This window comes from Protopterus annectens, chromosome 10.part0 (genome assembly GCF_019279795.1).
Source record: "Protopterus annectens isolate FY-2018-M chromosome 10.part0, PAN1.0, whole genome shotgun sequence".
In the NCBI taxonomy this organism is placed as follows: Eukaryota; Metazoa; Chordata; order Ceratodontiformes; family Protopteridae; genus Protopterus; species Protopterus annectens.
In genome coordinates, this window is record NC_056744.1 from 970,891,840 (window position 1) to 970,918,429 (window position 26,590).

General features: G+C 40.8%; 1 protein-coding gene across 1 annotated transcript in view; it reads left to right on the top strand.

Moving 5' to 3' along the window:
- Window positions 1-26,590, top strand: part of XPR1 (xenotropic and polytropic retrovirus receptor 1) — a 2,667,923-nt gene that overhangs the window by 459,970 nt on the left and 2,181,363 nt on the right. The window lies entirely within an intron of this gene.

Here is a 26,590-nt window from a genome sequence, read left to right on the forward strand (position 1 = left end):
TAGCAGAGGTTCACAAGTAATATCAAGTTATAACAGTGCAGTAAATGACCCCACACAAGAGTGCTAGGTCAAGGACAGAAAATATGCAAGTTTTAAGAAAAAAACGATTTAAAATTAAGTGCAAACAGGAAATTCAGCAAACAGCTTTTGGTTGTGCTCTAAATACAGCTACTAATACAGAAATCAAGTTTAACAAGCCAGAAAATGCTCAAGCTGGGCAGCTATGCAGAAAAACTTAGCAAATAAACAGAGAAAAATACTTAAAATCTCAAAAGTGGCTCCCTTCTTCTCTCAGCGTTTTTCCTCTTGGAGGGTGCTTCACCAACAGCCAACAAGCCTGAAAAGACGCTCAAACCACGAGGCAACTAGGTTTTAAGAGAGGAAGATGAAGGAGTTATGGAAATGACCCCTAGTGGCCAATAAAACTACAGTTTCAAGTCAGTAACCACCTCTCCGGGGCAGGAAGCTGCTCAATGTTAGTCACTGCCACTGATAAACACAGAGACCCTCCTTCAGCCCAAGCAAAATGGCCTCACAGAAACTTTCAAACAGTTCAGGAACAGCAAGCCTGTAACTGAACTTTTTTAACTCTTAGAAAAGTGGGAAAAAAGCAAGATTTTTTTTTGTTGTTTTTTTACAGAGATAGCAGAGGTTCACAAGTAATATCAAGTTATAACAGTGCAGTAAATGACCCCACACAAGAGTGCTAGGTCAAGGACAGAAAATATGCAAGTTTTAAGAAAAAAACGATTTAAAATTAAGTGCAAACAGGAAATTCAGCAAACAGCTTTTGGTTGTGCTCTAAATACAGCTACTAATACAGAAATCAAGTTTAACAAGCCAGAAAATGCTCAAGCTAGGCAGCTATGCAGAAAAACTTAGCAAATAAACAGAGAAAAAATACTTAAAATCTCAAAAGTGGCTCCCTTCTTCTCTCAGCGTTTTTTCCTCTTGGAGGGTGCTTCACCAACAGCCAACAAGCCTGAAAAGACGCTCAAACCACGAGGCAACTAGGTTTTAAGAGAGGAAGATGAAGGAGTTATGGAAATGACCCCTAGTGGCCAAAAACATTTCCTTTATTATAGTTTAAAATCAGATGCTAGTAGTCTTATCCATTAATAATCCCTCTGGGTTTATTGTCCCTTATCTGCATAAGATAGTTTGTTGGATTTGTTTCTGGAAAAAGAAGTGTACCTGGTTACAGTAGCAGTAAGAGCTCAAAACCATGATGCGGTCTACCTAGCTGGCCTATGAAAACTTTTTCTCCCTGTTTTCCCCCTGAACCCTGCCTAATGGCTCCTCGACCTGCATTCATTTGGTCTGTTTGTTCGGGGGGATCATAGCTAGGCATTTCTGGGCCTAGGATAGGTGATATCCCTATTGCCTGTTTATTCCTACTTGGTTCATAGGTAGGTACTAGGCTGTCTGCCTGAAGGCATTTATAAGCCTAGCCAGAATGTGTTGGCTTTCGCCACCCCCTTAGAATAGCTCCCTGTGCCTCTGTCCAGCAGAGACACTGAAGTGATCCCCGGGGTAAACATTCTGTTTCCTAAACACTCGTCAAGGTTTCTCTTGAAGAATGTTAGCGAGGAGCTCTGCCTAATTTAGATTGGAATCTTGTTCCAAAGCATGGGAAGTCTCTGGGACAGGAATCTATCCCTCCAGCATGTCCTATTTATTGTTGTGGTGAGGTTTAGATCCCTAGAGCGTGTGGCTTAAGGGGATAAGCTTTTCTTTAGGTGGAGCATGTCCATCAGTTCTGGGTTGGACATGGCCTTGTATGTCAGGCAGAGATCACCTCTGAGTAGGCGGTATGCAACCGAGTACAGCTGGAGTTTCTTCAGTCAAGCTGCGTAGGGCATCTGTTTGAGGCCAGTGATCCTCTTGGTGAGGTACTTCTGTGGTCTTTCCAGCTGTTGCAGGTGTCTTGTAAGATACATCCCAAATGGGGAGTTGTACTCTATGATGGGTCTGATGAGCAATGAGTAGAGGGGCACAATGACCTCTTTTGATCTGGATGCGAACCCTTTTGTGATAAGGTGGGCCACGTAAAAGGATTTTCTAACCACTTTGGAAATGTGATTATCAACGGTGAGATTACTATCTACTTGGGTCGATGAATATTTGCTGATCCTGACTGGCTCTCCATTCCACAGCAAGAGTCAGGTTGTAGGGAGTGGGACAGCTTTCTGGTCCTGGGGGGGATGCCTACCCTCTCCATCTGGGAACACATTCCTCCCTCACAGCAGCTCCTCCCATGCTCCATGACTGCCATCTCCCAAGAGAATTCCCCTATATTATCCAGTGTGAATGCACTGTTAACAGATTGGGCTCAGTGGATGTAAACTCCACTAAATGGCGCCAGTATGGTGAGCCAGATCCTCTCCCTCCCCCTTGATGGGTGGGCTGGTAGTGACTGTTAACTCCTGTTCTCCTCTGCCAGCTTATGTCAAACTTGCACCTTAGTCAAGGCTTTATCTGCATTTGCCACTGAGCTAGTGGTCAGTTTTTCAGAGCTGTTAAGGAGCAACATTAGGAAGACTCATTGGTTCCCGTTCACTGGAAATGATAACATCCTGGAAACAAGAAAGAAGACTTAAGAGTTAGCAACAAGAACATAATTATCCCACTGCTCCTCTTTTCTCATAGTCACTACTCTTCAAAAATGTATAATCTCAGCAGACATGTTCGAACAGCCTCACTGTCGTGGATCTCATTAATTCAGATTTAAAATTTGAACACAGCTGATGACCAAGCTCTGATTCTCTCAATTTTGCTTTTATGTAATTTTAGTGCACTTGGGCATGCAGTAGTAAGTTAACTAAATAATTACATTTAACTAGTATTTGGCTTCCCTGAGAAAACTTTGCCTTGAAATAGTTTTATCTTGAAAGACGTAACAGTGCTGTAATGGCACGCCATTCACATTTTGTTTACTAGGCTGACTCTTGAAATTCAGGTCAGATGGCTGCTGCTGGTTTTGTTAGAAATGAATATAATACTAGGATCCTTTACTTTTTGATAAGCGTTTCAGTGGGGTTTATATATTTTGTTATAAGCTGCTCTCCATTTTACAGATTAATCCAATAATAGAATGACTTGTTTCCTTTTTTTCATAACTTTCTTGAACATAGAAACCTTAATGCAATCAAGCAAAAGTTTGGCTTAATTTTTGTTAGTAGTAGCAGAGTCTTGTTGGCAATTCTTATACATTGAATAATTTACTTATTTGGAGTCTGAAATCATTTTAAAAGATATTATTAAAAGTATTTGCTTGCTAAGGAGTGAAGTTTTAACTGTATGTTGTTAGTTACGTTACATTCAATTTTGCATTGAAACTCAGGTTTAAAGTACGTCAATTAAAAGATTACAATTTCTTTTCGAAGGAATGTCGCATTCATTTAAACATCTAAAATTATTTGGCAAGTTACATCTCTGGTAGCTTTCTGTTGTAATTCAACCTCAGTTTACCTCAGTTAATGGAGATTTCCTTGCCAAAGGATGACATTCTTATTTAATGTCAAACATTTAAACTGAAGATTGGTGGTCTGTTACCAAGTTGCGCAGTTTTCTTCATAGACTATTGATGTTAGGTAAAACATCACAAAAATAAAATAAAATAAAAATATCACAAAAAGACAGGAGGAAATAAATCCAAAAACTTTAATGTATCTTAGCATCTCGGCTCAATAGCCTTCAAGAGATACAGCACTTCAGCACAAACTTCATTATATAAAAAAGGTTACAAGAGCATCTCAGTACATAAACAACACCTATAGTATTACAATTCACACATTGTTTGTGGGTATATGCAACATGATTAATTTTTATGAAAAAAAAAAGAACTGCATACTGACAAATGGAGTATCTCCCACATGGAAAAGTTCCCATAGGCTTTGTTTCTACCCATAATTCTATCTTTGGAACCTGATTTATTTATGTTGAGATCCACAATTAGGCCTTTATTTGTACTTCAACTGCTGTCTTTAGACAGACCCTCTGATCCGTTTAGGCCAAGTATGGACACAGCTAAAATGTCAATTTCCTCTTGGATGACCATTTATCTCTCCTTTCCACTTCTTCTTTGACCTTGACATTATTACTATAATCTAGCCTAATAATTTGTTCCTAATACTTTCCTTTATATTTTTCTTTCAGCCCCCCTTTTCACTGAGTAACTTGTATATACTACTAGTAACATTTACGCACTTTCCTTCCATTGCTTCCAGACACTGCTCTTCTTTTATAAATTCTAAATATTATTTCTGTTTGTACCCTTACCATTTTTTATACATCGTATAAGAAAGCACAATCAATCACAAAAATACTTTCCAATTACACTCTATGTTTAAACCATAAGGTTCCAAAGTTCCAAACTTTAAAATGCATACTGTCTCGTTATAAAGCACTTTTTTCTTTATCTCTACCTCATTCCACCCTTTAAGTTTCTAAAATTGTACCTCTTAAGCATATATTTAACTAACTATATTTCCCCGCCATGGCACAACATATAGTGAAGTGCGATAGGGCTTTCACTTCTTGTATTTTTAATATCCCTGAGATGCAGTGTTTAATGGCACATTTCACATTTTGTTTACTAGGCTGACTCTTGAAATTCAGGTCATATGGTTGCTGCTGCTGGTTTTGTTAGAACCAAATATAATACTAGCATCCTTTACAGCTCCCCTTTATTATTCTAGCTGCATTAGTTACATATTGGGATTTTGGGGGTAGGCTATGCTTGGCACGAACAAATATACCACCTCAGTACCATTTGGAAACAGCGCAGCTGCTGGATATCCTGGATCAGCTGCCCACACATGTTAGCACTTTACCAGGCAGTGCACTACAGAACAGAGCATGAGCACCCAGCTACCTCTGGCTGAAGCCCCACAGCTCAACGCTAACTGACAGCACCGTGAATGACAGCATACCTGAGTACCAGTCTTCATCAGACTGACACTATATTAACAGCTCTGTGCTGACAGGTTCCCAGTCCTGGTGCTGACGTCATGCACCCTGAACCTCACCCAGCCTGCTGCGCTGCAAAAGGCTGCTGGTCCCCCTCCTGGGTAATGGGTGCTGCTGCAACAGGCATTGATGACAAGTTATATGAGCACTCCCAGTTATCCATGATTTTGTCTCAGAAGTCTTTATCCATTTTTTTCTGACAAAATAGTGACAACTAAGAAGTGCAAAATAATACTAGACTTAAAATGTCTAACCTTTTTAATTCTGAAACGATAAATGTTAATACAAATCCTCTTATTCTTTCAAGTTTCAAATGGAATAATGCCAATATTTGCAAACTGTATCTGATTTGCTTTGTAGCATATACATTATTTTTGTCTTTCCCCTGATTTTGAAGGAAGAATTGAGAACACAGTCTGTGATGGAAGAACAGAACTTATAAAAATTAAAACTTTATCCAACAGAGGTACAGGAAATTTGTTGGTCTCTTGGGTACAATAAAATAAGAAGTTAATGCTCTACAGCATACCTCTCAATCTCTCAGAGCAAGAAATCTGGACAGAGCCAAAAATAATGGTGGAAGAAAAACAAGGAGAGATTTTAAATATTGCTCCTGTAAACTCAGATAGCTGCTAGAATAACAGGTTTTGCATTATGTATTTTCTGAGGGATGTGAAGTCTGAAATTCAAATGTCTGTCATTATTTAACTGTGGAGCTTTTCTCCCTGGGCCTCCACTGAAAATGGACCTACGTCTAGTCGGACAGTCCTGGTCAACAAATGTAAATAAATAAAATGTTGTTGTTTGTCTTTTCGGCTTTTCCCGGTTAGGGGTCACCACAGCGCAACTCCTTTCCGCTAATGATTGGCAGCCGAGTTTTGGTGCCGAGTTGCCAGCCCGACGTCCAACCTTCAGCGAAGGTACGCCCATTCACGCATGTCTTTCGGAGGCCACTCGACCGCGGGGAGGACATGCAGACTCCACACAGAAGGTACTCCAGCCGAGAATCGAACAGGAGAACCTCTTGCTGTGAGGCAACAATGCTACCGCTGTACCACCGTGGCTAAATGTAAATAAATAAATAAATTTACTGACTTCAGTCTTCATGTATCCCACAATCCATTAGAGCGGGCAGAGCTACATGTCCTGATTTTTGGCCAGTTGTACCTACTTTTCATGGGCCTTTGTCCAGATTTTTGATGTTTCTAGGTTGAGAGGTATGCTTGGCAGAGCTGATATGCTTTTTAAAGCATATAGATTTAAGCATATGTATTTTAAACATATGCACATACATATCTGGAAGATTGTATGTAGACTATTACCGAAGGGCATTTCTATGTGCTCTGCAGAGTCGTTGAACTGTGACAAATGGAAATTGATTTTTGCATGCTGTTTACTTAGAACTGAAGCAATGATTTATGGATTTTGTCTTAAACTACTGTATCTCTTCTTTAGCATTCTGAATCTTCTAACCCTCTCCTCCACTAGACTGAGAACTTCTGCATATTTGTTGTTTCTACATTCCTATTTTTCCAACACACCCTATATAGCAACTGTCTACATTCCACCAAACCCAGGTAACAAAAACATGGATACTGTAGAAGACATTCTAGATTTGATAACGGAAACCATCAAACAAGAAATCATAATTTTAGGTGAGCAACATTTACTCAGCCATATTAGACACCACGCACATAAACACTTAAACATCATACCCATGTACCTGTTTAGATTAACTCCGCTAACAGAATACTAACAAAACTAGATAAGTTTACAGGGTGAAATAGCATATTAGATAGGATTGTAACAAAACTAACAGCCATATTCAAGTAGTGGAAACCCTTCCAGATAAAATTGGCAACCAACATCCCATCTGTATTATTTGGAAACAAACTAAGCAATCTGAGACGATAACATTCACCAGTATTAGCAACAAAAGTCTAATATCTCGGTCTTCAGTTCACTGCTCTCACAAAACAGAAGGAAACCTCTAAAATGTGTACTGCTAGATGATGCTATTTACTTCAAACTTTTTATTTATCTAGCTATCTATCTATCAATATTAACCAAATTTCACCCTCAGCCCAGATGAAATATATATCATTTTGCATAGAAAAAATACAAAAGCAAAGTGAAAATCTCCACAGGTACCTGGCTAACTGTAGGACTTAATGACATCAAAAGCTAGTCCCTAGAAAAAACTGGAAGAATTTTCCAAAATTACAGGGTACTAAGAATAACCTCTTAACAAAACTAAGAAGACATGCCTAGCAGAACCCTCAACCCTTACAGTCAAGCTACCATAGTGCTCATATTCTTAATTTACATAGATCTACTTGTATGTTGCCTTCAGGTCTCCAGTGTGGGAAAATAAAAAGCCAATTTCCTATTAGATGACCATTTATCTCTCCTTTTCCACTTCTTCGACCTTGGCATTATTACTATAATCTAGCCTAATAACTTGTTCTTAATACTTTCCTTTATATTTTTCTTTCAGTCCCCCCCCCCCCCCTTCACTGAGTAACGTGTATATACTACTGGTAATGTTTACACACTTTCCTTCCATTACTTCCAGACTTCCTCTGCACACGTTTCTTCCCAACTTCGTCATCTGATGTCCCTCCTGATAAATATTAACCCTAAATGTTTACTCTTCAATCGCAATGTACTTAATACTGAATTTTTTATATTGGTGTGAGTATGTACATATAGCTTAATTACTGTTTTACAGTGGTGAACATATACTTGTGTTATTGGCTCTGTTCAGTTGTAATTTGTGCTCTAAGGAGCTTTTTTCTCTAGAGCTTTGCTGTAAAGGAGTCACAAGCTCAGATGGACTATCCCAGTCAACAAGTGGAAATAAAGAAATGTATCCGTCAAATAATGTTCAAAGCCTCTCAACTATTTATAAGACTGTTTTATATTTAAATTAACTTTAATTGCTTTTTTTTACTTGTTTTAAAACTCTCCTCTGTTAAAATAAAGTGATTCTGTTCTCCATTGTTTTGTGTATGGTATATACCCCCGTCTCAACCTGAAAACTGTCTATTTGAATAAAACAGTCTATGGGTGTTGTGGAAACTTACTTGATTACACTGTTTAATGTCTTTCATTCTATTTTATATAGCATGGACTTTAATATATGATATTGTACAGTAAGTGTGTCTGTGCATATGTGTGTGTGTGTGTGTATATATGTATATACACACACACATACTGTATAAGATCAGTTAAAGAAATAGACTACAGAAAGGCAGTAAAACCCAAAAGGTAGAAGTTTGATAAAACAAATGAATGCAGTAATTAGGACTGTTAAAGATTCATGCAATATAATAGAAGTAAATAGGATATATTCCTGTACACCTAAAATAGTAACAGATAAAGTCTTACCACAAAAACACAGGGCAGTAAAGGAAATGAAGGGGAGAAATCAAATGGTATCATGGAAGTATCGAATATAGAAAACTATAAAGCAATTAAGACAAGAGGTGTCACTGTTAGAAGAGTAGAAGAGGGAACAGATCAACAAAAACACTTAAAGGTATATGTGATAAAAACAATGTGCAGCATCAAAACAGATTAGGATCTGTTGTGCAGTATCACAAATAATAAACTAAAACTATCAGCACAGGCAAAAAAGTTTAGAAGATGTGCAAATAAATATAAGGGAAAAGTACAAAGTAAGTACTGATGACCCAAAAAAGTTGTGTAGAGAATTGGGAAGTAACACAAAAGGAATTGAAGCACCACCTAAGAAGTAGTGGATACATTTTGGAGAAATACTTATGAATGTCCTGTAGAATATAACAAGAATGCTGAATGGATAGAAGTAAAAGAAATAATAATAAGTTCAAATGTATAGTATATGAAACGACCAAACAGATTGTAACAAAGTTAAGAAAAGCTACTAATTTGGAAAATCCCAGGCCCAGATTCAGTACCTAATTTCTGGCTAACAGTATTAGCATCTTTGCATGAAGATTTAGCCATGAGTAAGAACTATTTATATGCACACCCCAAACAGACATCAACCTGGTTAACAACAGGCAAAACAATACTCCTACTTGAGCAAACCTGCAAGCTGTCCTAAAAACTATAGACCAATAACTTGCCTTCTGATGACATATAAACTATACACTGGAATTGATTACAAGAGTTTCTAGTCATTTAAAAGAAAACTCCAATCATGGAGGTAGAACAGAAGGGTAGCAAAAGAAAGTCATATGGAACAAAGGATCATTTGTTGCTAAATAAAGTAATAATAAGAACTGTAAAAAGGGGAAGAATCTAAGTATGGCATGGATAGACTACAAAAAAGCATTTAACGATATTCCACATAAACGGATAAAAGAGTGCTTAAAAATGTATTCGATGCACCCTACACTGATCAGTTACATTACAGCAACCATGAAACAGTGCCAAACCACTTTGCATTTAAGGCGTGATAAAGAACAAGTTATTATTCCAGGGATAAAAATTTCAAAGGGGGTGTGACATCCCTTCTCTGGGCCATTGATCAAGGAGCCTCAGTCCTCACTACGGACACCAGTGGGACGTTCACTTTGAGAGAAATAGACACAATATTTTCAGGTGCTGCTCTCTGCACCAAGCACAATTTCCTTTAAGAGCGCACAGAGAACACACTTCAGTCCTCAGGCTGGACACTCACTCTGTCTCTCTATGCCCCAAATAAGAATCCACACTGACCACTAAGGAGCTCTGTCTCCCTGTTCCAAGTAGCTGACACACACACTCTTTGAGATTTGATTTACACACACACACACACACACACACACACACACACACACACACACACACACACACACACACACACACACACACACAGCTGGGAAAGGCTGACGCAGATTACGCGCTGTAACACCTCTGCTCAGGCTATAAGGTAGTTCCACTGCCACCAGCCAGCCACTCTAAGGCCCTTAACAGGGTATCCAATTATACCAAGTGAAATTAATACTAATACCAATCGTAATTTTGACAGAACAGCAAGACATTCAGGAGTGTGATGCCACAGCATCACTAAATAAATATAAGTACTCTCAAAGGTTAAATATTTCCTAAAAAGACCAGCCACAATAAAAAGTTTAAATATATTTAATAATAAAAACCATGAAAATACTGAATATCTATTTACAGTGAACACCAGAGTTTGTCACAGGAAATATTTAAAACAACACGGATGGAAAGATTCACACAGATACAGTAAAACAGTACTTAACTAATTTAGTTATATTTTCCTGACTGATCTAAAGAATTACCATTCCCTACTTACTTAGAGCAAGGCAAGGTGATGTGGATGAGTGGTCTTTCTTGTCAGGTTTCACAAATAGACTGCCTTACTCTCTCTGGCATAGCTGGCACAACCTCATATCGTCACAAAGGGATATTCCAGGTTGACTCTTTCACTACTACTCTTTTGTCTTGTCCTTAAGTGATTAAGCTATCTACTTAACAGATTAGGTCATGGCTACAATTTGACTCCCAGAAACCAACACTGTAAAGACCTCTCATCATGGATGATTTAAAACTATATAGCTCATTAGAAGAGGAAGAGCGACCACAGTGGTGCAGCGGTTAGTGTTGCCACCTCACGGTTCGATCCTCGGCTGGGCTGCTTTCTGTGCGGAGTCTGCATGTCCTCCCTGTGGTTGCGTGGGTTTCTTCCGGGTGCTCCGGTTTCCTCCCACATCCCAAAGACATGCTGTAGGCAGATTGGACACTCTAAATTGGCCCTAGATGTGAGTGCGTGCCTTCTGTGGAAGGTTGAGCGCCAGGCTGGCAACTTGACACCATAAAACTCCACTGCCAATCATGAGCGGACAGGTGATCCACTGTGGCGACCCCTAACCTGGAAAAGCCGGAAGAACAAGATAGCTCATTAGAAGAGGAACTGTGAAAGCACAACTGCAAGTTGTCAAACTTTTTCATATCATATAAGAATGTCATTTGGTCTAGATAAATGTGCAAAAGTAACCTTTAAAGCATGAAAACTGCAGCACCAAGAAAACGTCAACCTGGGACAGGGATGTGATATGAAAGAACTTGAGCAAGAGAGAGTGTATAAATATTTGGGAATTGATAAAAGGATCAACAATAAAGCACATCTCGTCTTGGAGGTATATACCACGTATGGTCATGTAGGTACATGTGTGTGTGTGTATGTATGTGTGTGTGTGTGTGTGTGTGTGTGTGTGTGTGTGTATATATATATATATATATATATATATATATATATATATATGTGTGTGTGTGTATACATGTATACACACACACGCACATACACACACTGGTTATAAAAAGTATACACACCCCTTTCAAATGGTTTAGTGGTAAATCACTTTGGCTTAAAGGTTTTTGTGATATAAAAAATGAGACCACAGTAAATCATTTCAAAACTTTTCCCACCTTTAATGTGATCTATAACCTGTACAGTTCAGTTGAAAAACAAACATCTGTTAGGGAAAAAAAATATAAAAAATAAAAAACGTATAATAAGTTGGTTGCATAAGTGTGCACACCCTTAAACTAGTACTTTGTTGAATCACCTTTTGATGTAATTGCAACATTCAGTCTTCTTGGGTAGGAGTCTATCAGCATAGCACATCTTGACTTGGCAGTATTTGCCCACTCTTCCTTGCAAAAGCACTCCAAATCTGTCAGATTGCGAGGGCATCTCTTTTGCACAGCTCTCTACAGGTCACGCCACAGATTTTCTATTGGATTTAGGTTTAGGCTCTGGCTCGGCCATTCCAAAACTTAATTTTCTTCTGGCGAAGCCATTCTCTTGTTGATTTGGATGTATGCTTTGGGTCACTGTCGTGTCAAAAGGTGAAATTTCTCTTCATCTTCAGCTTTCTAGCAGATGCTTGAAGGTTTTGAGGCAAAAGTGACTGGTATTTGGAACTGTTCATAATTCCCTTCACCTTGACTAAAGCCCCAGTTCCAGCTGAAGAAAAGCAACCCCAAAGCATGATACTGCCACCACCATGCTTCACCGTGGGGATGGTGTTCTTTTGTTGATGCGAAGTATTGTTTTTGCGTCAAACGTACCTTTTGAAATTGTGGCCAAAAAGTTCAACCTTAGTCTCATCAGACCATAACACATTTTCCCCACATGCTTTTGGGAGACTTGATGTATTGTTTTGCAAATTTTAACTGGGCCTGGATGTTTTCCTGTGTAAGAAAAGGCTTCCGATTGCAAACCTACCACATAGTCCAGACATATGAAGAATACGGGAGGTTGTTGTCACATGTAGTACACAACCTGTGCTTGACAGAAATTCTTGCAGCTCCTTCAGTGTTGCTGTAGGTCTCTTAGCAGCCTCCCTGACAAGTTTTCGTCTTGTCTTTTCATCGATTTTGGAGGGATGTCCAGTTCTTTGCAACGTCACTGTTGTCCCATATTTTTTCCACTTTTTGATGACTGTCTTCACTGTGTTCCATGGTATATCCAATCCTGTGGAAATTTTTTTATACCCGTCTGACTGATACCTTTCAACAACGAGATCCCTTTGATGCTTTGTAAGCTGTCTGCGAACCATGGCTTTTGCTGTAGCAGGCAATTGAGTAAATGTCAGGAAAATCCTACTAGGACAGCTAAACTTTATTTGGGGTTAATCAAAGTCTCTTTAATTGATGGTAAGTGTGTACCCAAGAAGACTGAATGCTGTAATTAAATCAAAAGGTGCTTACAAACTATTAGTTTAAGGGTGTGCACACTTATGTAACCAGCTTATTGTATGTTTTTTTATTTTTTATATGTTTTCCCCTAAAAGATTTATTTGTTTTTCAATTGAATTGTACAGGTTATAGGTCACATTAAAGGTGGTAAAAGTTTTGAAATGATTTAGTGTGGTCTCATTTTTTTTATATCACAAAAACCTGGATTTTAACAGGGGTGTGTACACTTTTTATATCCACTGTATGTATGCACGTATGTGTATATGTGTACACACACACACACACACACACACATACGTGTGTGTGTGTATGTGTATACACATGTGCGCATACATAAGACTGTAAAATATAAAACTAAATATGTAATTGTCATGAGTCATTCCAGGTTCAAGTATTGATTACTAATTATCTTTTAGAATAGTAATTTATGAGTAATAGATTAATAGCTTCAGTTAATCTTGACACTTTAGCTGCTGAGCGTTTCTTCTTCATTTTTCTCCGCCATCCCTCCAAATGTGTTCTGCTTGGAAAGCTGCCTAAATGTGATTTACTGTTATGATGACTATTTTTGAAGATAAGTTGTGCAAAAGCATGCTTAGTCTAGCAGTAGATCTTCAAGGTAATACAGTCAGTGTAACAATAAAAAGCTACTCTCCAACCGTCATCAGTAGATGGATGGCTGTAGTAAATAAATATGAATAAGGAGTGGTTGGTACTGTTGTAAGAAATTTACTACAGTGTATGCTTAAAGGTTGGGATTCACTTTGAATAATATTGTAGACTTGACAGTCTCTTGTTTTTTGTTCATTTTACTACTATGTGCAGATGTATTATTGTGGATTATTGTCACAATAGTCTTCATCTTAAGTTGTCTGTGTTGCAGAATAGAAAGAGGCATGGTGATTTGGAATTTAGCATTTACACCTCACAGTGCTTGGTTTACTCAGTTCACTTTTCAGCTTTGTGCCTTCTGTGCAGAGTTTGTGTCTTGCCTGTGAACAAGGGTTTTCACCATGTGCTTCAGTTTGCTCCCACATTGTGAAGTAATTCCGTTGTTGTATTGTCATTCCTCAAAATTGCTCTTAAGTGTGTAATGTTGAGTGTGTGATTGTCTGGTCCTGAATGGATTGGCACCCCATTTAAGATGAGATTCTGTGCCTTGTGACCACTGTGTGCTGGAATGTGCTCTGGCTCCCCCATTACCCTGAAATGGATTGTGTAGATAATCAAAGAATTAATGAATTGATGGCTGAGTATTGCAGTTTGTTTGTTTGTTGTTTTTTTTTCCCCTTTCATATCACTAAAGAATACATAATGTAGATGTGGGTGTCGTGCAGACAGTTTAATAAAAACATTCCTTTTTGATTTTCATTCCGGGATGACTGAGTAATAGGATGCCAGTTAGCAGTCTGGATAACTTAAGATGTCTTTCCTTACATCACCGTTGCAGTATTCTAAACTTTTGATCATCTTGCCATATAACCTAGACATCCAGCCGGGGTACCAAAGCCAAAACCTTCTATAGAGCCATGCTTCTGCCGTAAGACCTAAGCTCATAGGCTTAAGGGTACATAAGCAGATGTATGAGCATAAATCCTCACACCATCTTGCCACTAGTCCAAACACAGGTCTTGCACACGACAGTCTGTTCTACATGCTTAAGCGCCCTGTTGGGGAACCTTCTTTATTTTTTCACAGTTGAATTGCTGTGTGTTGCTCTTTTAGATGCTGGGTAGAATAGGAAATTGTGATTGCTGTAGGCAGATTCCCTAGAAGGACCTTTACTCTCAATGCCTTTTCTGCTTAGATGCAGAACACGGCTACAAAAATTATACAGTCTGTTAGTTCTTTGTTTATTATGTGCTTTTAATTTGTGGAATAAACTGGAGTTTTAAAGTATATTTGAGCCCTTCTTTCCTGTGCCTGTTTGTTTTTCTGGTTATGGGATCAGCCCATTTCTGAGGACTACAAATCTAAAATCATAGATTTTTTTGGACAAAACTCTTGTTTGGACAACAGGCTGCCAGTCTTCTCAAAACTCTACAAGAACAAGGCAAGACTAGACTGTAGGCATGTTCGTCTCTCTACATTTACTAGATACTACAGGAACTGTCCGGCCAAGTCTGCTTCCTTTGCTAAGAGGGACCCTAGGCCCTCTCACAGACAAAGAAAAATACCAACAAAAAGATTTCCTGACTAACCACAGAGGGAATCCCCTTCATGGAGGCCTGTTCCCCATCTTCCACTCCTCTGACTTTCTTTCTGTCCTCCCTTCCCCTTCCCTCCATCCCTCTGCTTCTACCCACAAGACCCCCCCCCCTTTCTGGGAAGCAATAACTGCAGGCAAAAGGGTTCTGACTATTGTCAAAGAAGGAAACATCCCATCTCTAAAGGGACATCCTCTTCCACCACTCAGACAGGCACCTTTGCTTGGTCCCATTATACAGGACTTGCTAGCACTGGGCACCATAGAAAAAATACCCTTGTCCTTCATAGGAAAAGGGTTTTATTCAAGAATCTTTGTTGTTGAAAGAAAGGGAAGGACAAGGGAGGCCCATCTCTCTCTGCCTACTAAACACATTTTTGGAAAGTACCTACTTTCAAAATACTCTCTCTCCATATCCTCCTGCCTTTCATTCTTCCTAAGGCCTTTCTGATATCCCTAGATCTCAAGGATGCCTATCTTCACATCCCCATTTGTCTTTCTTGCAGGAAATTCTTCAGGTTCTTCTCTGGCTCATCACATTTTCCATTTGCTATGCTGCCTTTTAGTCTTTCCACTGCCCCAAGAGTCTTTACAGAGGGTCTTGCCCCAGTGGTAGCTTTCTGTCAGACACTGGTTATTCAGATTTTCCCCTATGTGGACAACTTGCTTATTCATGCTGTGTCTATAGACAACCTCCTTGAGCATCCACACTTCATGGTATGGCTCCTAACCATTCTGGGATTCACCATCAATTTAAAAAAAATTGCATCTCACTACCACCCTGGACTTAATCTTCCTAGGTTGCAAACTAAAGGCAAACAGAATGCAGGCCTTTCTACCCCAGGAAAAAGTCCTCAGTCTGGTGAGTTTCTTCCAGTCTCTCTCATACACGACTCTCTGCACTGCAAGAGAGATTCTCAGGGTCATGGCTGGTTCTATTGTAGTGATCCTGCTGATCAGACTGTGTACAAGGAAACTTTATTGGTACCTGAAATCAGTGTGGACTCAGCACTCGCACCTCTTAGATACTCTGCTGCCCTGCATCAAGAAGGAATTTCTCTGGTGGGAGAAATGGATCTTTCTTTCACCTCAGCCCCTCATAATCAAACTCTTCACACAGATTCCTGAGAGAAGGCTTGGAGGGCCTGGACAGGGTCCCACAAAGTACAGGGGAAATGGCCCTCTACTTTCCTGACGGAACGTGCCAAACTGGAAGAAATGAGCTACACGCTCTGCAGATATTATCACACACCTGTGGAAACCAGGCACACTCCTAATGTTCACAGAAAACTCCACAGTGATGTGGTGTATAAACAAGCAATGAAGCAGTAGGTCCTATCCTCTATTCAGGCTGGCACAAAAGGCTTAGCAGCTGGCCATGCAACTGAACATGACCCCCCCCCCCCACAGCATTATACATTCCCTCTTAATTAAGAGAATGTGTTAGTGGACTCTTCAAGCAGGGGCCTCAAGGTCCCCCCACCAATGGACCCTGAACAGACAGGTCTTCAAAACAGTCACACACCACTGGGCATCCCACAGGTAGACCTCTCTGCATCACCAGAACATCACCAGCTTCCCTCTGCTCTGCACCAGTACCCCAGCCCCTGTAGGACAGACACCTTCTTTAAGTGGACAAGGAGGTTGCTGTATGCCTACACTCCACTGCCTCTTCTTACAAGGCTCCTACTAAAAATCTAAAAGGACACTCCAAAACACTTGATACTTGCCCCTTTCTGTACAAGACAACATTGGTTTCCTATCCTATTTCTTCTCTCCAAGAGAAATTACTGGAAAATTCTGATGCAGCCAGACCTAATCACTCAACAGAACCCAACCCATCTTCTCTCAGCCTCACTCTGTGGATGATTGGGTTCTGATCCCCAAAAAACACCTGTTCTCAGAGGATGTGGTGCAGGTTTTACAGGAAGCTAGGAAACCTAATACTAGAAAAGCATACACAGCCAAGTGGAAAAGATTTTCCATTGGGTGCCACACACACAGACTGGAACCATTTTTATCAAAGGTTCACACTTTACTTCACTATTTCTATGAGCTTCTGTATTCTGGATTGACCTACTCTTCCATTAAAGCCCATTTGTCAGTCATCAGTGGCTGTTTGCCTCTTGATCCTCTCATGTCCAGGACAGAGTTCAAACTCTTCCTGAAAGGAGTCTTGCACATTAAGCCTCCAAGAAAACCAATTACTCTACCGTGGACTCTAACTTTATTTTGGAAAAGTTTCCTTTGCCTCCTTTTGAGCCAGCAGCATCTGCCATCCTAAAATTCTGCACATAGAAAACTGTTCTACTGCTGTAACCTCTGCTTGCAGAGATTTCTTAGCTCTAGGCACTCATGGCTATTCCTCCCTTTCTTATTTTTCACAGAGTCATGGTAATTCTTCAAACCAATCCATTTTTCATGCATAAGTAATGAATGAACTGTTCCTTAATAAGGCCATCCACCCGCCTACTTTCTTTCCCAACCCTCAAAATTGGGGGAAAAGAATCTTACACTCTGTAGACATTTGCAGACAGCTGAGTTTCTACTTTAAACAAAGACTATTGGAAAAACTGACCAACATATTTCTTTCATGGATGCCAGGTTGGATCAGCAAGTCCCAAAGCAAACTATTACATCCCGGATACCAAAGGCCATACCCTTCTGCTACTCACAACATGGTGGATCATTGCCTTCCTGACCTAAACCATGTTCCACTCAGGTTAGTCGCTTCTTCTGGTGCTTTCCACAAGGGTGTTGATGCCAGGTCCATCTTGGAAACTGCCATTTGGTCCTCTCTGCATACATTTACTAAACACTACAAAATTGATGACTTCTCCAGATCAGTCCTATCTGGTCTCCTGGACAGTTTATCTTCACATTGGCCACCCACCCAACTTTTCTCTACTCACTTCAGATCTGGGAAGCTCCCATCTGTTATGAATACTGCAACACTGATTTCAGCTGAGACATAGTACAGTTGTGTAAGAGCTTACCATAACAGTAGATGCCATACTGTTAACTGTTGCATTATTCCTTACCCTATGTTTACATGTCTACAGATTACCCATATAGCCTTCTTTTGGAGGAGATTCCCCTATTTGTTCAAGCTATACCCCTCTTGGCTGACCAGTCTCTTCTTTCAGCTGTCTTCAGGCCGCTGGCTTGGAGATTGTCTGTGCAACCCATTTGTACGTCCACCTTTATACCCTGATGAACAGGAGGTCACACATCAGACATATGCTCTTTGGGGAGGTAAAGCTTTGCTACACCAGACATCAGCAGATGAAAACCCATCTGTTATGAATACTGCAAGAATGATCAGTAGGACTTCTACTGTTATGGTAATTTACACAACTGCACTTTCTCTACTCTTCCCAGAAGTTATTCATGTGAAACCCCTAGACTCTTAACTTAAATAAGGCCTTTTGTTTGGTCCAGATGCTGCCATTCTTTTCAAATAATTGCAGGAACAAGGTAAAATTATGAAGGACTGCAGGCATATCTTTATTACATATGTGTCAAGATACCAAGGAAATTACTTTGTAAAAATCCGCTTCCTTCACTTGCAGAGAACTTTGCCCTTCTTATAAGGAAAGGAAATGCGTATGAAAAGATTCCAAGACAAGCCAGACAGGGACTATAGATCTGGGAGGTCTTCTTAGCAAGACAAGTGTGCCTGACTACTCTCTTGTCCCCTATCACACCCTTTGGTCCGCCCCTCCCCTATCCAAAAGGCTAACCTGAGGTTTAAACTGTCTACTCATCACTTCATGCAAATGGGTTATTTCAATTTTTCAAAATGGGTGCAGAATGACCTGGAAAGAAGTGTTTCCATTCATTTGTATCACTCCTCCTCCAAAAAGTCAGGTACAGTTGCTCTATCTCATAATTCAAACCTTGCTTGAGCAAAGTGTAATAGAGCCAGTACCTCTACAATATGCGCAATAGAGCCAGTACCTCTACAATATGTGGGACAAGGGTTTTATTCCAGAATATTCCTCATCCCAAGAAAAGGAGGAGACTGGAGACTGATTCTGGATCTCTCCACCCTCAACATCTTTCAAGATTGTGTCACTGCAAACTCTGCTTACATTCATTCTTCCTCAAGCTTTTCTGGTCTCTTTGGACATAAAGGATGCCTATCCGCATATTCCTGTTTACTGTGATGTCAGGATTTTTTTGAGTTTTTCTACTGGCTCTTCACTGTTTCAGTTCTCTACTTTGCCTTTTGGATTCTCTACAGCCCTGAGTCTTCACAATGTGCCTTGCCCCAGTCATAGCTTAGTGCAGGACTCTGGAATCCAGGTATTCCCTTACTTGAACGAGCTGTTAATACAGGCAATTCTCAGCAGATACTGTTGACTCATCTCAACTTCACCCTTGCCCTACTTCATGGCCTGGGTTTCACAATCATCCTAAAAAAGTCATCAGTAAAACCAACCCAAGATCTAGTTTTTTGAGGGTACAGACTAGATGCCAAACTAAAGCGGGCCTTCCTTTCTTCCTCTAGACAAAGTACAAAGCCCTAACCAGTTACTTTCTTTCTGTTCTTTGTCTGCAGTCCTGTACTGCAAAGGAGATTCTCGGAGCATTGGGATTCATGTCATCAACAATCCCCATAATCCTGTTTGCTAGACTCCATATAAGGAAGATCCAGTGGTACCTGAAATCTACCTGGTCCCAACATTCTCATCCCCTGGGCACACTGGCTCCTCTCTTGTCTTGCCTAAAGAAGGAAATACTGTGATCGATTCCACAGATAAAGCCCAAGCTGGGTCTTCTCTTCAAATGGTGCACATCACCGCAGGAGCTGGACATTGATGCGCAGATGATGCTTTGGGGGGGGGGGCATAGATGGGCAACCTGAGAGTTCAGGGACAAGGACCTACAAACCCATGATTAGAGGACATCAGTCTGAAGAAGATGGGGGCACTTGTACAGGCCTCGCAGATCTTCTCCCAGTCTTGGAAACCAAGTCCCTTAAGAGTGTTCACAGACAGCACAGTGGTCATGTGTTACATAAACAAGCTTGGGGGGGGGGGCACCAGATCATACCAACGATGCAGACTGGCTGTTTTGGCATGGGAGCAGGCCACAAAAGGAAACCTCTCCCTCCAAGTGGTTTACATTCCCTCACAGGACAATGTTCTGGCAGATTTTTTAGCAGATCAAGAGACAATCCCAACAAATGAATCTTGAACCGGGAGGTCATAGGTAAGTACTAGGCTATCGGCCCTGGGGTCTATATAAGCCTAGCCAAAAAGGTTTCCTGGCTTTCACCACCCAAGAAAATTATTTTCCTGTGCCCCTGTCAAGCAGTGCTGCAGAAGTGATCCCCGGGGTGAATTTTCTGTTTCCCATCCAGTCGTCAATGTTTTTCTTAGAGGGCCAATGAGGAGCTTTGCTTGACAGGAATGGGGAGTTTGTTCCAGAGTATAGGGAGTCTCTGGGACAGGAATCTATCTCTCCAGCATGTTCTGTTTATTGTGGTGACAAGGTTTAGGTCCATGGAGCATGTGGTGCGGAGAGATTAGTATTTCTTTAAGTGTAGCATGTTCAACACCTCTGGGTTTGATGTAGCTTTGTATGTTAGGCAGAGATCGCCTCTGAGTAGGCGATATGCGACGGAGTAGAGTTGGAGTTTTTTGAGACAGTCTGCGTATAGCATCTGTTTGAGGCCAGTAATCCTCTTAGTGAGGTATTTCTGTGGCCTCTCCAGTTGTTTTAGGTGTCTTGTGAGATTCATGCCAAATGAGGCATTGTACTCTATGACTGGTCTAATGAGGGATGAGTAGAGAGGAACAATGACCTCCTTTTTTCTAGAGGAGAACCCTTTTGTGATGAGGTGTGCCATGTAGAAGGATTTCCTGACTACTGTGGCGATGTGGTTATCAAAGGAGAGACTACTATCCACCTGTGTCCCGAGGTCTTTTATCACACTTTCAATGTTTAATGAGCTACCACTTAAGTGGTAGTTCATAGGTACCGAGTTTTTCCCAAAGGGGATGACAATGTACTTCTTAGCATTGAGCTTGAGGCCATGACTTTGACACCAAGCATCTGTCTCTGTGAGGCCCTTTTGTAGAATGTCAATATCATTTGGTGATTCTATTATGGCTCCCAGTTTGCAGTCATCTATGAACTTTGTTAGGTGAAGACCTTCTGTGTTGGCCTGCACTTCAGAGAAGTAGATGCCAAACAGGAGAGGACCCAGGACCGAACCCTGTGGTACTCCACTTATCACTGATCTGAAGTCGGACTTGGAGTCGGCAACTTTTACTGTGTAGTTTCTGTCAGTGAGCCAGTTGGTCACCCATTTTGTGACATATGGGTTTATGCCTAGTTTAGTGAGTTTATCAATAATTCCAGAGTGGGGAATGGTGTCAAACCTTAGCAAGGTCAAGATAGGCTGTGTGCACTACCTTGCCCTTGTCTTCGGCTCTCGTGACTGTTTCAAAGAAGTCAGTCAGGTTTAGTAGACATTGATCTACCTTTTACAAACCCAAACTGAGTGGGGTCCAGGGTTTGGAGGTTACCTATGTTTATAAGCAGACCAGGCTTGTCAGGCTAATGGGAAGGTAGTTACTGGGGTCCATGGTAGCACCCCCTTTGTGGAGTGGGATAACTGTCACTGTACACCATACAGTAGGCACATAGCCTGAGGTGAGGCTATGATTGTACATGGCCCTTAGGTGGGGTGCCAGTTTGTTCTGTATTTCATAAAGTATGCAGCCTGGGATGTTGTCTGGTCCCATGGATGCTGTGTTTTTGGCTTTGGAGAGGGTGGTCTTTACTTGTTCATCCGTGATTACAGGGGCTTTGCATTCTTTCGGTATTAAGATGGGCCTTTGATGGGTGAGAGGGGGGGGTAAAGTTAGCACTGAACCCATCTGCCAGGATGTTGGCAATATTGATTGGTTCTGTATATTTAGTGATACTGTGCTGCAGCTCAGTGCAGATCTGAGTGTTGCCATTGAGATTCTTGACATAGCTGTAGACCACTTTGTGGTTGTCTTTGGAATCAGTGGCAATTTTATTTTCATAACTGGCTTTGGAGGATTTTATGAGGGATCTCAGCTTCTCGCTGAGGCTGACCAAGAAGTTCTTCCAATCTTGGGTTTTCACAATTTTGCAACAGCTTCTTCCTTCTGTTGTAGTGTCTGTTTATGGAAGGTGACTACCAGATTGGCTTCCTTTTTTTTGGAGGATAGCATCTTGGTTCTGTTGGGGATGGCACGATCCATGTACTCGTGTATGTGCTTATACAGTGCATTTGCATAAGATTCAGCAGTCATACTTCTATTATCCTTCTGGTTGGCTGTCGTGAAGTTTGCCACTTCTGTCTTAAGTAGCATGAAGTTGGCTTTGGAGTAGTTTTTGACGGTGGTTTCCTTAATGGGGGGGGGGGGTGCGGGTGGGATGTGGATGTCTAGGGTGATTAGCTTGTGGTCGGATCTGACCAGTGAGGAGTTGATCTCTGGCATGGAACACCGGTTGCCCATATTGGTAATGACCAGGTTCAGGATATTGCTGCCCTTGGTCGGGGTGTGGACAAGCTGATCCAAGGCGTTGGGAGTTTATGAATTCCGAAAAACGTTGAGCAAATGAGTTGGTACATGAGTAGCTTTCCCAGTTGATGGTGGGGTAGTTGAAATCGCCCATAATTAAGGTATTGGGTTATACCTTAATATTTTCCAGTATCTTAAGAAATGAAGATTGGGAATTCTGGGGCATAGTGGGGGATCTGTAACAAGCTACAACCTGGATTGCAGTCTTGCCCAGTGATAGTTGCACTTGGATAATTTCGGATGCATTATGTTGAGCAACTAGCCTGGAGGTGTGGATATCCTTGATAAATATTGATACGCCTCCACCTTTAGTGCTTCGGTCCAGGTTAGATGGCTGAAAGGTGTGGTATGAATTCTAGCCTGGTAATGCAGTGGTGCTCTCTGGAGCCTTGAACCAGGTCTCTGTTACTGCACAGATGTCGATGCTCTCCATTTTTAGGATTGCCTCAAGTGAATGCATTTTGAGGTTTAGACTTCTAGCATTGAGTAGCATTACCCTCAGAGTTTGCTTGCTTGTACCTGTAAGGTGGTGAATTTAGCATGTAAACCTTGCCTAAAAAAGGCACTATAGGGGTGGCAAGAGCCTTAGCCAGTATCCAGAATCCCAGGGGTGACAGGTGCAGACCATCTCTGGCAAAGCATCATGGTCTGTCGACCATGTCATCCCAGGCAGACAGATGCTGGATCTTCCTAGGCATACTCCACAAGTGTGTGTGTGTGGGGTGGGGTGGGGGGCACAAACGGCTCTTTTTGTCTCCATCAGCAGTAAACAACTTCTGATCTTTTGCATCTGGACCCACTGTCCACAAACTTGGAAAACAGGTGCAGTGTTTTTTCCTTGGGAAGGGAGGTTCTTGTATGCCTTCACTTCTTCCCAAGGTCTTATTAAAACACACAGAGAATACTCAAAGATCTTACTGGTGACTCCCTGTTGACCAGGGCGGCACTGGTTCTCCCTTCTCTTCCACCTAGCCAATGGCCATCACCAGAAGCTTCCCTCCACAGTGGACATTCTCACACAACAGAAGGACTCACTACCTTATCCCAACTTCTCATCTCTCAACCTGACATTATGGATGATAAGATTCCAATTCTGTTTAGACACCAATTTTCTGAGGATGTACTTAAGGTTCTCCAAAAGGCAAGAAATTCTACTACCAGAAAATCTTACATAGCAAAACAGAAAATATTTACTATGTGGTGCCCGCTAAAAATCAGGACCGAGTGCAGGCTAATACCCCACTGGTCCTGTTTTATTTGTATATGCTGTTGCAGTCTGGCCTAGCATACAGATCAGCCATGTATGTGTCTTTACCTCTGGATTATCTGCTTCTGGGCAGACTAGAGGTAAAACTGTTCTTAAAAGGTGTACTACACCTGAATCCTCCCAGGAAAGCTATCTTTCTACTTGGGACCTCAAATTTGTGCTGGAAAAACTCACTCTCCTTCTTTTTGAATCAGTAGCAACTGCCTGTTTTAAATTCTGTACTTGGAAAGCTAGTTTTCTGGTAGTCCTCACCTCTGCCAGTTGCGTGCCTGAGCTACAGGCCATTATGGCAACCTATTCCTTCCTTATTTTTCATAAGGACAGTGTGTCTTTAAGGGCCAGTCCCTCCTTCATGCCTAAAATTGTAAATGAACTCTCTCTCAGACCACAAGTCTTCACTGATCCACAAATAGGGGAGAAATAATTCTACATTTTCTTGATGTGCATAGACAGCTCAGATTCTACCTAAATAAAACTAAGGATATTCATAAGTCTGACCAATTATTTCTCTCTCTCTCCAAGGTTACAATTTAGGAAACATAGTTTTAAAGCAAACTGTTGCTAACTGGATTTGTAAATCCAATTTTTTTGCTGCACTCAACATGTGTGGCAAATCCTTACCCTATCCAGCAAAGGCTCATTCTGCTAGAAAAGTGGCTTCATCTGGAGCCTTTTACAAGGTGACTGACTAGAACAATTTTAGAAGCAGCTACTTGGTCTTCTGTGTATAGTTTCACCAAACATTACAGAGTGAATGGCTTTTCTAAATCCAGAGCCGTCTTTGCTAGGTCACTCCTCTCTGGAGTACTAGGCAATTCTCCTGTCTCCCTTTCAATCACCCTCCACACTTCTTAAGCTTTGGAAATCTCCCAATAGTTTGGAATTCTGCAACATTGATCTAAGGAAGGACATAGTACAATTGTATTAGAACTTGGCGTAACAGTAGAGGTCCTAGTGTTCACTGTTGAAGTATTCCTTCCTTCTGAACTTTCCCCCCTTCTTTGGTTATTCCTTTTTACTCATGGATCACGGGGGATTACTGCCTCTTAGCTGACCAATTTATTTTGTCTTTCTGGCTTAGAGATAGTGCATCAGCTTAGCAACCTTTATGGCCACAGGTTTAGGTCATGCGTTGGACGTATTACTGTATGGAAGGTTTTTGCCAAGGGATAACCAAAGGTTTGGAATACTGCAACAGTGATCATTAGGACATCCACTGTTATGGTAGGTTAGTACAGTTGGGTAAGCTGTCCTGAGTGATTCTTATTATGACTTTGTTCACAATTTTTTTATAAGCCTGCATTTGCCATTGTAATATCCCTTTTCAGGATGACTTCCAAGCAAAATGTAATAGTTACACAGACAAATTGTTCAGTAAAAACTACAAGAAATATCCAGTCAAGCATGAGTCTTCTCTGTAGCATGCCTTAAACCTATTGTTCTGGAGGTCCATAAGATATATGCAAATTACTCCTCAAAGATATACAAGTGTTACAACTGCATGGCTTTTGTAAACAAGGGTTCATAGGACTTCTTTGCATTTAATCTTTTTTAAACTCATTACTGTGCATACTAACAATTGCATATGTAAGTATTCCTTTTCCATGTCAAACCTAACGTGTGTGTGTACATCTGTACATGGATAGTTACTTCAAACCTAGCTTGATTAACCAGAAATTGATGTATACTAGCCAACTATCTTTTGGATACCTCGAAAAAAGATGTATTTGATGATATCCTACTGACCATGTTTGGAGAAAAGAAAAATAATACTTTTCATTAGGATGTTTGTGTTTGTCTTTTTGGGCAGACACCGAGGTCTGCAGTTGAGTTTGCATTGATTATTTATTTTTCCAAACTGCTGTGTTCGATGATTTTGCAAGATAAGGACCGACTTCTACATTCATTCTTACCTGACAGAAAATTACCCAAAAGACTGATAAGTGCATGCACTGACACTGCAGACACACACACACACACACATATATACACACACAACACAGACACACATACATACACACACCACACACACATACATACACACAGACACACACACACACACACACACACACACACACACACACACACACACACACACACACACACACACACACACACACACGCATATATACATACACACACACACACACACACACACACACACACACACACACACACATATATACACACACCACACACATACATATATACACATACACACACACACACACACACACACACACACACACACACACACACACACACCTGACTTTCTGTACTGGTGCATACCTGGTTTACACAACTCTGGCCACAGCATTAACAAATATTGCTGGGGAAGTATTATGAAAGAAGAGAATCAAAATGCTATGCCTTGCTGTTGGTGTCTGTTCTGTTGAATACATTGTGTTGTGCCAAGTTTGCTTTACCTACAACTGTACTTTCTTTAAACTTTGTTAGCGTGGTGGGACATCATTAAGTAGGTATGCATGTAATGCTGGGCCACACATACCAACAAACCTTTGTGTATGTGTGCGTATAGTTTGTTTTTCAATCATACTACTTGTTTTTGTTCCCAGGCCCTTGTTTTGAAACGCTATCTTGTACTTTTAGCCATTCAGATATATTATTTAAGAGCAGAGCTTAGAAATGCTTGTCTGTGTGTTTTGTTTTACTGTAGCACATATTTTCCTATTGGTTACCTAGATTTTATGTAAAATCCAGTTTTACACATGTGCAAGTACATACAGTCAAGAAAAACGGCTTTTCATTTGACCTAATCATTTGTGCCACCAGTTTGTTTTATATGATGGAGTACTGCGTACTGCCTATTTTATATAGCTCTCTTCTATCTCTGAGTAAAAAGGCTTTACTTTCCTC